The 9,518-nt window shown below is 31.8% G+C and overlaps 1 long non-coding RNA gene across 2 annotated transcripts; it reads right to left on the bottom strand.

Annotated features, from left to right (window-relative positions):
• Positions 1-1,928: 1,928 nt before the first annotated feature.
• Positions 1,929-2,261, bottom strand: LOC121212409 (uncharacterized). Of its 2 annotated transcripts, XR_005907525.1 has the most exons (3): positions 2,206-2,261; positions 2,055-2,123; positions 1,929-1,966 (listed from the first exon to the last, which is right to left on the bottom strand). It is a non-coding gene; the product is annotated as an uncharacterized lncRNA (long non-coding RNA). The 2 variants fall into 2 exon arrangements; XR_005907524.1 differs by lacking the exon at positions 1,929-1,966 and having other exon boundaries at positions 2,054-2,123.
• Between the last annotated feature and the right edge of the window lie 7,257 nt (positions 2,262-9,518).

The raw sequence follows: 9,518 nt of genomic DNA, 5'->3' as shown, positions 1-9,518 counted from the left end.
TCTAACATACTGATGGTAAGCAGTATCAGGATAAGTCGGATTAATCGTTGAAGAAGTTCCACTAAATGTACACTCTCAATGGAAAATCTATTTTTTATACCCCCGAATAAAGCCATCAACAATTAGATGTTCATAGACAACTTCACGAAAATGCCAATTGATGTTGCCACACCTCTTACACGGGCAAAGAATCATATTCTCTTGGCTTGTATTTTGAAATGCAAAATTTAGAAAAGTTTGAACTCCATTTCGATAGCTCTTGCTTACCCTTGACAAATTCATCCAACTCCTATCCATATCGTTGTTCTTGAAGTCTAAAGTTGACAATAAATTATACGGATAAGTTGTTTATTTATAAGTATAATTAAGTTATGTAAGTCATGTATTATGTAAGTTATGAATTTTGATCTTTAAATCATGTAAGTCATGTTTTATGTAAGTTATGTATTTTGTAAGTTATGTATTATGTAAGTTATGTAAATTATGTAAGTTATGAATTTTGATCTTTAAATTATTATGTAAGTTATGTATTATGTAAGTTATGAAATTTGATCTTTAAATTATTATGTAAGTTATGTAAATTATGTAACTTATGAAATTTGATCTTTAAATTATTATGTAAGTTATGTAAATTATGTAACTTATGAAATTTGATCTTTAAATTATGTAAGTTATGAAATTTGAACTTTAAGTTATTATGTAAGTTATGTAAATTATGTAACTTATGAAATTTGGTCTTTAAATTATGTAAGTTATGTATCATGTAAGTTATGAAATTTGATCTCTAAATTATGTAAGTCATGTATTATGTAAGTTAAGTAAATTATGTGAGTTATGAAATTTGAACTTTAAATTATGTAAGTTATGTATTATGTGAATTATGTGAGTTGCTAGTGAACTTGAAAAAATATATTACTTTTGAATATATATTACTTTTGAATTAGAAACATGTAATACATAATTTCCTTCTTTAAAAAACTTATAATTTCCTAAACAGCAACATGGTCAAATTTAAATAAAATTTTGGAATTCCCATCAAATTCGAAAAGCTTTATTTTTAAATACACTAAATGAAAAGTCAAATTGAAAGTATGGGAGAAACCACCAAAAGGAAGAAGAATGATATTTTACTAAAAGAGATTGTTGAAAGTAAAAAGGAAGTCTTGAGAAAAAAATTTGGTGGTCAAAATCCAAGATGGAACATGGAAATTCTTTTCATGTTTTGGCTTTTACACTTAAACGTGGGCTAAGTGTCATCCCAATTTTTTCAATTTGTCAATTTGGGATGGCTGCTTTATGATGTTGAAATTTCCATATATTTTATTTTTTTATAAATTGTTTAGGATTTGATTGAATTTTGTGATGAAAATATTTTTAATAAGATTTTTGTATGATTCATTTTATAATCACTATAGCTATCATTAAAAAAAAATTCACTTGTTGAGAGGGCGTAAAAAGCAACTATTGAATTTGGAGTAGTGCTCAAAGAAAAATTGAGAAAATAAAAGATAAATTTGAATCATAATAGGGTTAATATTTGATATATTGACGGTATATTTTTTTCACAAGTAATTTTAAAAAATTAACATATGTCTTTATTTTTTAATATTTTACTCAATTTAAAATTTTATCGAGTTAAGGAAAATGAAATTTGAGTTGTATCGAATAAAATTGAGTGAAATTATTCGAGTTCAATTAAAAAAGAAAACATATCAAATTAAAAACATATTATAGTGTAACTAATTTAAAAATATTTTCAAAAGCTAAAAATTTAAAATTAATTTGGAAACAAAATAGTTTTGCTCCAAACAGAACCAACAATTAAATATTTACAAAATCGCAACCCCAAAATATTAATTTTTCAAAATCATCGTGATAAAACTATTATTGATTAGAATTTTGAACTAAAACGTACCTTAATAATTTCAACAACCTGGTCTACTCCACTCTCACCAGCAAACAGAGGCTGGAGTCAAAAAAAGTAATATTTGTTAAGTAATTTAAAGTGAAAATGCATAGAAATAAGGAAAAAAAATTAGCAACGAAACCTATACCTAGAACAGATGTCAATGGCTGTGGTGTATTTAGTTGCACCAAATATTAATTCAGGTGCTCGATAGTACCTAGAACAAATGTAAGATTATAAGAGTAGCACCAAATATATTTCAGTTTAAGCAAATATAAAAATTTTATCTATATCAGTACCAAATATTAATTCGAAGATTAAATGACAACTTCAATTGAACCAATAGTTGCAGGAGGAGCAGGAAGCAGTAACTAAAATACATACAACATTAATTCACTAATACAGACACATGGAACTATATCCTAAAAGTCAAAACACAAGGAATTAAAGTATATGTACCATATTTAGTATACAATATAATTTTACTTCATATAATTATTATAGTAATAATTAAATTTATTAACAATCGTCATAGTACAAAAATAGGGTAGAAATAATTAGGTTTTGGTTAAAAGCAGTCTAAAAAATATTTTTGTACAAAATTAATTCAAATACTATGATATATTAATTTGGTGACTGGTACTCAGTATCATGAAGTTTAATACATTAGTTAATATTGTAAAATTGAACAGTTTCTAAGTAAATCTTGACAGAATAACCCAAACAAGAAGGAATTATATAACCAACGTGCAGTGTACAAGAAGTAACAGATAGGCATTTGATACTTGATAAGGATGCTAACAAACTGATACAAAAATTATCAATCTGAATGGTTGATCATTTTTTCAATTGCTCCCTAGAATGTATTGCTTTATCAAATTAGATTCAATACACAGAACATAAATTAAAAGTAATTAAGTAAAAAACTTACTTGCGTCTCAGAAACAGATACAGAAGTATGACCCTGAAAAAGTTTAAAAATTAAATGTCAACAAAATCCAACTGATTTGTACCAAAATAGATCATCTTCAAACTACAACCATCTAAATTGAAAATTGATATAAGGCATAATGTGAGTAATCCAGCCAATGTTCAAGATCAAGTGATAGAGAATTGAAAGACAATGACATTTCCTCAGTAAAACTTCATGTCAGTTCTGCCTCAGCATGGGAGTAAAACTAGTTGGTGAAAGCAGAATAAGTGAATCAGTAATGAATTTAAATTGGTATGTGGCTATTCCGCTAAAGTTAAGATGGTTGGTTTGTGTAGCACCCCGAACCCGGCCGAGACGTTATGACCGGATCTGACATGCCACATCGAAGCGTTCAAAACATTTTATATTGTTGATCCAGAAAAACTTACTTAGTGTTTTAAAAGATAATTTCATTATAGGTTAAAGTGAATGGAAGCTGTGCACCAGGTAGGAAACCGGAAAAGATGTGGTGAGTCCATCGGACTGCTTAAGCACCAAGCTCCCTTCGGATCCAATCCTAGACATGCATACCGCCATTGCCACACCTTAACATCATGGATATTTCTAGGAAACCGATTTGATTAAGTCATTTTTAGGAAAAGTGATTAATTTTGGAAAATACTTTTATTACGGAAGCTTTGCTTGTTGTCGCGTTATTTTGAAATCAATTGTTGTTTTTGAAAACGCGCCCTAAAGCTATCCAATTTCAACAGTTAAAATAAGTAATATCTATCTTAGCAATACATATTAAAACCATCAAAAATAATTAAGCGGCCTTATTATATTTAAAAACCCAAAACTTCAAACGTAAAGAAAAGGATGTCCAGTTCATCAGAAGAAAATCAAACTTTCAGAACGGGTTGCCACTCCGAATTCCCTCACAGCTCCAAGCCCACTATGGTTGGGGATTACCTGCGTGGATGAAAATAAAAGGGGTGAGTTTGGGGAAACTCAGTGTGTAAATTAACCCAACCATAGCCTACATCAGCTCAAACCACAGAAATAGAATAAGTTGGCCTTAGCCCAGAACAGAATTCAGAATAAAGCCCATAGGCCCATAACAGAACAGATATTACATGTTTAAGCAGAAACCCAACTCAGATTCATCCATAACACCCGCGTACCAGCTTTACACCATGTGGGGAGACTACTCGACCCACCCAACCACTACACACCACAGAAATCGCAGCGAGGCTGCCAGATATTGTGACGAAGTCACCAGATACAGATATTGTGGCAGAGCCACCAGAACAGATATATGTGGCAGAGCCACCAGATCAGATAATTGTGGCATAGCCACCAGGACAGATATATGTGGCAGAGCCACCAGATCAGATAATTGTAGCATAGCCACCAGGACGCTTCCTCCATAGTATAACCCAAGTCCCCATGCAACAGATATATAATCATGGCATACTTCGTACAGAATCAGATCGTCATGCTTTTTAGTCAAAAGTAACCCTAGGGGTATAATGGTAATTTTGCATACATAGGGGTATTCAAGTAATTTAACTATTCTTAAGGTTTTCATACATAACATAGCCATTTACGTACGATCAGAAACACTTATCGCGTTTTCTTACCAATTTGGGCCCTTTGACCCATTATCCCTTTTTTGGCCCATTAAGCCCAAAAATATTGAAATGCATAGAATCACGCACTCTATAGTCTTATCACTTTAATTTACCATAGTCTATAAGAGGGTGTTAGTTACACACCTGTTTGCGACGATATGCTGACGAGATCCACACACGAACCGCCTACAATTGGATTACTATCATGTTAATCTAACTATTCAAATACGAACTACGTATTAACCCCTTACAATATTTGGCCAACCACACCTACAGATCAGAGTAAGCTTATAAGAAATCAATAAGCAACTCATTAACAAATTTTTGTCAGTGTTTACCACATAATCATAATTTCACTGCAAGCTGTCTTCCTGAGCAACAGTCACTAAATCATTTATAACTAGAGCTACGAAACTCAAAATCAAGTGCCGTTAATTTTCCCTGAAAATAGACTCATATATATTCTATCCATAAAATTTTCAGAATTTTTGGTTTATCCAATCAATACCAGATTTTTCTCAAAATTTCCCATGTTTCACTATTTGACTAATCTGACCACTCTTCATTACGAATCAAATTTCTCATTGTACAGAATTCAAAATATGTTCTTGTTTATTTCATTTGAAACTAGACTCAATAAGCTTTAATTACATAATTTATTCACCTTCTAAATCATCTCCCACAATTTATGGTGATTTTCCAAAGTCACGTTACTGCTGCTGTCCCAAGCAGATTTATTACCAAATCACTCTTTCACACATACCTTGCATGCATGTTATTTAAACATGTATATCACCAATCAATCATCACATATATATGAGTTTACTTAAGTATAATCTCCATTTCATCATTTTAAAGCACAACATGGTAGCCGATTTTTCTTCTTAGCATCTAAGGCACATGCATGCTTATTTGTTTGGCTCAACTTCACCTATCTTCCATTTTTCATCAAAAGAACATGAAGCAACAACTATTTCCTTCATTTTAATTCATGACCAAATGCTCACAACATAACCAAAAACCAAAATATGCTTCAAGGGTTAAGGTAGAATCAAGAAGAACTCATGAACCTCAAAATAGAAGTAAGGTACCAAGAACTTACCTTCAATTTTCCTCCTCCTAGTGACCGAATACTCAAGAGCTTTCTCTTCTCCTTTCTCTTCTTTAACTTTCGGCTATGATGAACAAAGATGAACAAAACTTTGTTCTTTTTATCCTTTTGTTATTTTATTACCCAACATTTTATGACACAAAATAACCTATATTATTTGAGCCATACCTATGCCATAATGTCAATAAAAAAAATGCCCATAATGCTTATCATGCCCATCATGGAACATTTACCTAACTCATTATCAATTTTTTTATCAATTTGTACCATAAATTTTGGATATCAAGTGCACATATTATCTTCAACAACATGATGGCCGGCCACTTCTTATAAAATGGGAGGTTTGACATGCAAATCCTCCTATTTTTCACTACTATTTATTTGGCCACTACAAATTAGCCTATAGCATTTTCAAACATTTTCACATAGGTCCTATTTCATAATTTCACTCACAAATGACAAAATCAAAGCATGAAATTTTGCCAACATTCACAGAATTCCCAAAAATTGGGGCGTTATAGTTTGAATGATGTACAAGCATGTGATATTAAAGACCCAAAGCAAAACATAGAGTGGACAGTGCCAGAAGGAGGAGGTGGCCCAGGCTATTCAGTCATGTAGAATATATAAGCTAATCCCCTTTCTTTATCATTGCTCGTTGGAAATATAGTTCTACTTTTGTACGAATATACTTCTCATGGTTAGAATATACTTCTAAACAAATAGAGTTACTCTAATTCCCCATAAATCCGAACATAGGTTCAAATTTACTACATGCAAAACTCTTCAATAATCATGGGTTTTCATCACGCAATAGTTGTTCAGTGGTGTGGCTTCTATTTTTCAATGATTACAGAAGGTACGCGTACATTTTCTTTGAAGCTCAAAAATAAAAATTTGAAGGACATCAAATCTTCAGTAAACTTATCAAAAATAAAAACTTCTCAGCCTACTATTATCACAGTCAAATTAAACTTCTCAGCCCAAAAATATGTAGCAGAGGAGTTACAATGGAAAATACTTACCGATTGGTTGCGGTAGAGGATGGCGACGCAGCAGAGGGGACACTCGACGGCTATGCAGCAGATGCATGGGGCGAAGGCAATGGAAGAGATGGGTTGCGATGCACGGGGCGAAGGCGATGGAGGGGATGGTTTGCGATGCACGGGGAGAAGGCGATGAAGGAGATGGGTTGCAATGCACAGGGAGATTTGGGGGAAAACTTGCCAATTTGGGGGATTTGGAGATTTCTGAATTTAGGGAAATTGGGATTTCAGAATCGGGGCAAACAAGACGAAATGGTGTAAGTTTAATTTGTTTGTAATGAAATGACGTCGTTAAAATCGATTTGGGGTTGCAAATTTGCGACGTTTATATTACAAACGCCACTAAAAGTTTAATTGAAACGCAGTCGTAAAAGGCTAATGGTTATTGAACTTTTGCGGCGTTTTCTAAAAACGCCACTAAAACTTATTTCCCCAACGTGAAACGGCGTCGCCTTGGGCAAATTGGTATTGAAAATTTGCGACGTTTGTGAAAGTGCCACAAAAAAAATTATACCTTGTTTTGAAACGCCGTCATTTAAGCCAAATGGTAATGCGTTTTTGCAGTGGTTTTTTGAAGCGCCACTAAATGTTTAATACTATAAACTGAAACTGTATCGTTTTGCTCGAATAAGAACAAATTAGCAGTGTTTTTTGGCGAAGCTCCACTAAATTTTTTTTACTGAAACGGTGCCGTTTGTCCAAATTTTAATACATTTTAGTGCATTTCTTTGTTTATCAATTTTTTTAAAAATCTAATATTTTAATATATCAAATGGTTTATATTAAATATTTTTAAATATAAAAGCATTATTTTTTTTATATATAGATTAATTAAATAAAAAAATGATATTAATTATATCAATAATTGCGTTAATATTTTACAAGATTTAGATCAAAATACAGTTCAAGTACACAATTGCACACTAAACCACTTTTCATGTATGCTTTTGGAATTTAATCCATTTTGATATATATTCTTTTAAAATAATAATTTATATATATTTATCTTATTTATATTTATCTTCTAAATTAAAATCTAAAATTATAGCCTAAACCCAAAATCCTAAACCTAAAATCATAAGCACCAAACACCAAACCCTAAATCCCAAACTTTAAACCCTGAAATCATATATACACTGTAACCCCTAAACCAACCATAAATCCTAGATCACCATAAAGCCTAAACTATAAACTCTAAAAACCGTTAACCTTAAACCATAATCCTAGACATATTTTTGGGAATTCGTGTGGCCAATGTAAGTGTAGTACAAAACATATATTTTATATTCTTATATTAAATAATATGGGTATAGTACAAAATGGCATGAATCTCAGTAAAATCCAAATGTTCTTCAGTTCTAATAGTATATTTTCCTTGAACCCTACATCTAGACTTACACGGCCTAAATAGAATCTTAATATATATTACAAGTTCAAATATATTGGGACAAAAGTAATTAAAATAGAATCTTAATGCTTACCAAAATCCTAAAATAAATTAAGTTCTTATCATTAATCATAACCCCTAATCCTTAATAGCCTAACCCTTAAAACCATGAACATTAATATTAAAACCCTAAAACCTAAAATAATAAACCCCAAAACTTAAACTTTAAAACATAAACCCATACCCCAAAATAATAAATATTATATCATAAACCCTAAAATACTAAATTAGTCGTAGACATTAAACCTAAAATTCATAACCCTAAACTTTAAAATAACATAATTTTTTTACAGAGTTTTTTTGTAATTCTGATATATTGCGGCGTTTACATAAAACGCCACTAATACCTCTATATAGCTCAACAAAAGAGGATGCCGTTTTCCTCAACAATTTTGCGGCGCTTTGAAACAAATGCTGCTAATTCTGATATGTTGCGGCATTTTAAATAAAACGCCACTAATGCCTCTATAGCCACTTTTGCAGCGTTTCTATAGAAACGTCGCTAATTCTTATATGTTGCGGCGTTTTTAGTAAAACGCCACTAATGCCTCTATAGCTACGTCGTCGTTTCTCTGAAGGCTTTTGCGGTATTTTTAAAGAAGCACCGCTAATTCTGATATATTACGGCGTTTTAAGTAAAACGCCACTAATGCCTCTATAGCTCATTAAAATACGTCGTCGTTTCTCTCAACACTATTGCGGCATTTTCTGAAAAACGCCGCTAATGCTTGACTATTTGCAGCGTTTGTTACATAAGCGCCGCTAATAGTGATCTTTTGTGGCGTTTTTTTAACAAGCGCCACAATATCTCTGACTTTTAGCGGCGTTTTCTTTAAAGCGCCACTAATATATAACTTTTGCGGCGTTTTTTGGCCAAACGCTGCTAAAAACGCCGCTAAAAGTCTGTTTTCTTGTAGTGTTAATTTTTTTTATTCTTCATGTGTTATAATTTTATAAAATGTCGACCTTTAGATTCATAATATCGAATGTAATTTTAATTTGCGTTTTTTTTAAGATTATTATGTCAGGTTTTTCACAATAAAGTGTTTCTTCCCAAAATTCTCGAGGAACCAAAAGGAAATGGGTTCTACAAAAAGATGCTACATTGGTTGCTTGTATGGTCTACTTGTACAATGTTGGAACCTATAACGCAAATACGGGATTCAAGGTTGGCTACTTAAATGAGTTGGAAATAATGTTAGAAAAAAGTTTTACCTCATGCTGTGTTGAAGGCTAAGCCTGATCTTGAATCGAGGATTAGTACATTGAAAAGAGATTAGCAATTGTTTACGACATGTTTAGTGGAAAAGACAATAGTGGCTTTGGTTGGGACGAGGATAGACAGATGGTTGTTGCTGAAGATGCTGTGTGGAACTCATATATAAGTGTAAGAATTATTTCTTGTCTTTATTATCTTATTTTGACTAAACTTAAATCTAATGTAGATTCCTTTTATTATGA

This window comes from Gossypium hirsutum, chromosome A13, assembly GCF_007990345.1.
Source record: "Gossypium hirsutum isolate 1008001.06 chromosome A13, Gossypium_hirsutum_v2.1, whole genome shotgun sequence".
NCBI classification, from domain to species: domain Eukaryota; kingdom Viridiplantae; phylum Streptophyta; class Magnoliopsida; order Malvales; family Malvaceae; genus Gossypium; species Gossypium hirsutum.
The sequence above is the reverse complement of the archived record's forward strand: the minus strand, read 5'-3'. Positions and strand labels throughout refer to the sequence as shown.